We start from the raw sequence: 4,640 nt of genomic DNA on the forward strand, positions 1-4,640 counted from the left end.
AGATCTGGGCTCACCCCCCTCATCTTTGCTAATCTGATGAATGTGAGGTAAAACCTCAGAGTTGTTTTAATCAGTATTTCTCATTAGTGGTTTGTAGCATTCTTTCACATGGTTGTTAATAGCCTGTAGTTCTTCTTTTGAAAAAAAAAAAGAAAGAGGATGACTTTCTAAATATGAGATGTACCCTGCCCTCTTGCACTCCTGTCCAGTCATTCTGACCTTTGCTCCCTCTGGATAGATGAGGATGGGCCTGGATGGGAGTGAGTCTTTTGAAGTAAGTTCATCTGTTAATAAGAAGGAAGGAAAGAAATAAACATTTATTCAGTCCTTATTCTATGCCAGGCACTGTGCTAAGCACTTTACAGATATTATCTCATTCAATTCTCATAACTCCATTTATCTCTATTTAGTAGTTGACAAAATGGAAAAGACAGAGGTTAAATGACTTGCCCAAAATCACACAGCTAATAAGGGTTGGAGGCTGGATTTGAGCACAGGCCTTCCTGATTCCAAATTCTGCACTCTATTTACTGTACTACCTAGCTGCCACAGTATTTGTGGAGGATAGGTATTGGGGCCAGGGAAATCTATCAGGATTGGCAAGAGTGCAAGGGGCTGAGCCCTGAACTTCTCAAGAATGTCAGGTAGAAAGTTATGAGGAGTCCAGGAATTACTACTGACCCATCTCTCTTCTGGAATGTTCCCATGTCGGCATCTTCTATGTCTGGAAATGTCCATCTTCCAAGTTGATTGATGTCTCAAGGGCTGGGGAACCAATCAGATCACTTGAGCTCAACCTCTCCCCTCCTCTTAAAACACCTGACATGCTGTCATCTTGGAGAGCCTTAAGCTTGACGCATGAGCTGGATACTTCCTGAGCTCCCCTGAAGCATGGACTTAGGAGCATTCCAGAAGCAGCTTGATGTAACCATGTACCAAGTCCTAGGATTGTTAGAACATTGTGTACTTTCTGCTCCCGCCATGGCCTGAAGACTTTCATGCCGGAGTCTCCCTGGCAACATTCCTGGTTGCATTCCTTCCTTCCCCTTTGCCAGTCCCACTTTGGAGGCGTTGGTCCTGCCTCAGTGCAAGGAATTCCTTGGGCTGCCCTCCCATCCTTCCCTTGTCATCCCTTCCTCCCAGTCCCTTGGATGTCCCCTGTTAAGTGAAGTGTTCTCTTTGGGACTTTCCTTTAAATACTCCAAATGAAGATGTCTGTTGCTTTCAGCATTCCTTGGTCCTTCTGCAAATCCCTTTCTGTTTCAGCAAGGCACCCTGGAAGAAGCTTTTCCTTATATCGGGCTAAAATTTGCCTCTCTGCAACTTTGACATGCTGCTCCTCCTTCTGCTCAAGTAGAGCTGATTAAATTCCTTCTCTTACATATTAGCCTTTCAAATACTGTTAGATAGTAATGTTCCTTCTGAATCTTCTCTCCTTTAGACGAAATGCGTGTGGCTCCTTCAGTTAGTCCTTGCATGGTCTTCCCGCCGTCTTAGCATGTCTGGGCACACAGATGCCCACTGTAGGAGCCTGAAAGGCACTTTTTAATTCATTAAGCTTTGGTTATTTCTTCAAGAATTTATGAGGGATGGCTTTTGGTTTTGTCTTTGTGTGTATGGGCTCGTGTGTGTGTGTGTGTGTGGATCAGAGGACACAAGTGAGAGGCATGATCTAGTTAGGGATCAGGCCGTAAGGGCTTTCTGCTGATTAATTTGCACTCTCTCTTCTTCTCTGTTCACCTTGTACCAAAGATGGTACCACCTCCTTCCTTTTCATTGTTGGCATTATTACTTTCTGCTGAATCTAGCCTGGAATAAGCAGTCTATATAGCCCTATGGGCTATCCTGGAAGGGCAGGAAAAGCACTGGTAGGCCTAAGGCAGAGATGAAGGTCAAGAAAAAGGAGATAAAACCAGAAGAATTGGGAGAGAAAAAAAGAAAAGAGAAAAGTTGCTTATGGTAGAGAGCGCAGTGAATTTTCCCTTGAAAGCTAGCTTACAGAATAATAATCGTTACACTTTGTTATTCTTGTGGCTCTAAAGTATATTGTAACTATTCTCACATTTAACCCTCTTTTGAAATAAAGAACGCGTTTTAGTTCCATGTAAGGAAAAACTGCCTGATCATGAAAGCCTTATAAAAATAGAATAGGCTTCCCCGGAAGGTGATGAGATCCCCGTTGGTGGAATTCTTTCAGAGGAGGTTGGATGGCCACTCATCAGATATAGGAAAGGAGATTCACGCTTCAGGTCTGGCTTGGGTTAGATGACCCTCTAAGGTCCCTTCTAATTCTAAGATTAGCTGTAATTCTAAAATTCTGTTATTTATTTTCCCCCCATTTTACAGCTTGATATTCTGAGACTCGTTGGTTGCCTCTCCCTGACCTTGCTAGGATTGGCTAGGGTGATTGTTGTTTATTGTTCAGTTGTGTCTGACTCTTAGTGACTCCATTTGTGGTTTTCTTGGCAAAGATGCTGGAGTGGTTTGCCATTTCCTTCTCTAGCTCATTTGACAGAAAAGGAAACTGAGGCAAACAGGGTTAAGTAACTTGCACAGGATCACACAGCTACTAAGCATCTGAGGTCAGATTTCAACTCAGGAAGACAACTCTTCTTTTTTCTTTTATTTTTGGTTAGGCAATGGGGTTAAGTGAGTTGCCCAAGGTCACACGGCCAGTAAGCGTTAGTAAGTGTGTGAGGTCACATTTGAACTCAGGTCCTCCTGAATCCAGCGCCAGTGCTCTATGCACTTCGCCACCTAGCCGCCCCTGATATCAGGGAGATGAGTTGTCTTGACTCCAGGCCCGATACTTTATCTACTACGCCCCCTAGCTGCCTCTCCAAAAGAGTGCACAGATTCAATTCTTGAATACCTGAATATTCAAGTATAATGCAAGGAAAGAGAAGTGCAGTTAATCCCAGATAAAGGAGAGGGTACCTGTGGAACATTGAAAGCTGCCTTTAGAGAAAACCCAGCATGAACTGGGCATGGAAAGAGTGACAGCTGTGCAGAGGAATGCCACGGGTCGGGGGTACATCTCCTTTCCCAAAATACTGCTGCCCAGGGCTGTACCAATTAAGCTGTGAAGTCCCAGCAGATGCATCTGTTTCCCCCTTTGCCCAGATGTCTAAACTAGCTAAGGATGCTGATCGCTGACAATACAGTTTAAAGACCTATCTAGCTCTTGGAGGAATCCTTGGGATAACAAGGAGAAAAGGTTCATATCTCCATGCCTTGCCTGGAAGTTTGAGAAGATATTGATTTGGTTCAGGTTCTGGCCCTGCCTCTCCCTGGCGTGAGCATGAAAGGATATTGCCACTGAAACTATCCCTTCCTAGGCACAAGTCTATTAAGTGCAGCTAAAATTTCACAGTAGATGAAGTTTCTTGGAGGACAGCCTACGTGGGAAGTCCAGGGAATACTTTTTCCAATGTCTTCTGGCATTCTTTGGTATTTGTCCATCTCCCTTTGCTTTCCAGTGTTGGTTATGCCTGTGTAGGAAGCAACTATTTCTATTTATAGGGCTCTTAATGTCCTAATTCAGCTCAATAAGCTTTTATTAGGTGCCTACTATATGCCAAGCATTGTGCTGGATGCTGGAGATACAGAGATAAAAAATCTAATTGTCACCATCCTCTAGAAGCTTATATTCCACTGCAAGGAAATGGGGAGGGGAAGGGATTTGGGGAAAGGGGGGAAGAGAACTACATATACACAGATAAGTAAATTAATATATATGTGTGGTAGGGCTGTGTAATATAAATACAGCCTGGCTAATGGGGGACATGGATAGATTGGCTGGTCTGGGATATGGCCAACTATTCTCTAAGGGAGATTGTGATTTCTGCCTTTTTAGGGAGTAGGAAGAGGGCTGGGACTGGACACTTACTGCTTTGCTCCCCTATATACCAGATGAGTATTGAGCTAAAATTATATCTATCCACCACACCTTAAATATTGGTAGTCTAGGGGTATACTACTTTGATGGCCCAGGAGAAACATCACTTTCACTTTTCCTGATTAGTATTTTTTCTTCTTTTCCTTTCTTTCTTTCTTTCTTTCTTTCTTTCTTTCTTTCTTTCTTTCTTTCTTTCTTTCTTTCTTTCTTTCTTTCTTTTTTTGGCTAGGCAATGGGGTTAAGTGACTTGCCCAGGGTCACATAGCTAGTAAGTGTTATGTCTGAGGCTGGATTTGAACTCAGGTCCTCCTGACTCCAGGGCCAATGCTCTATCCACTTCACCACCTAGCTGCTGCACCTGATTTGTTTTGAAGGAGAAACAATACTTACCTTATTTTTGACAACTTAGCTCCCTCTCACAAAAGACCAACATGAAGACAAAAAAAAAACCATTGGTAATACATCTTGTTAGTAAAGTAAGCAGCCAACAGAAACGGGGAAATTATATGGATTAGAATAGACTAAAGAATACACAAGAGTAAATGATCTCTCCAACTTGGGAGCAAAATAAAAACCGTTCAGCTCAACCAACGAGGGGACAAAACTGGCAGGAGAGGGTGAGGAAAGGAGGCACCTCTACGGTTGTAAAAGCTCAAAGTCAAGGGATATGTTGGGAGCTAGCTCCCTACATGTCTGCTCTTCCAGAGAGATCTCCTGTCTCCCATCCAAAAGTCTAAGCTTG

This window comes from Phascolarctos cinereus, unplaced genomic scaffold (assembly GCF_003287225.1).
Source record: "Phascolarctos cinereus isolate Bilbo 61053 unplaced genomic scaffold, phaCin_HiC Scaffold_5;HRSCAF=322, whole genome shotgun sequence".
Lineage (NCBI taxonomy): Eukaryota > Metazoa > Chordata > Mammalia > Diprotodontia > Phascolarctidae > Phascolarctos > Phascolarctos cinereus.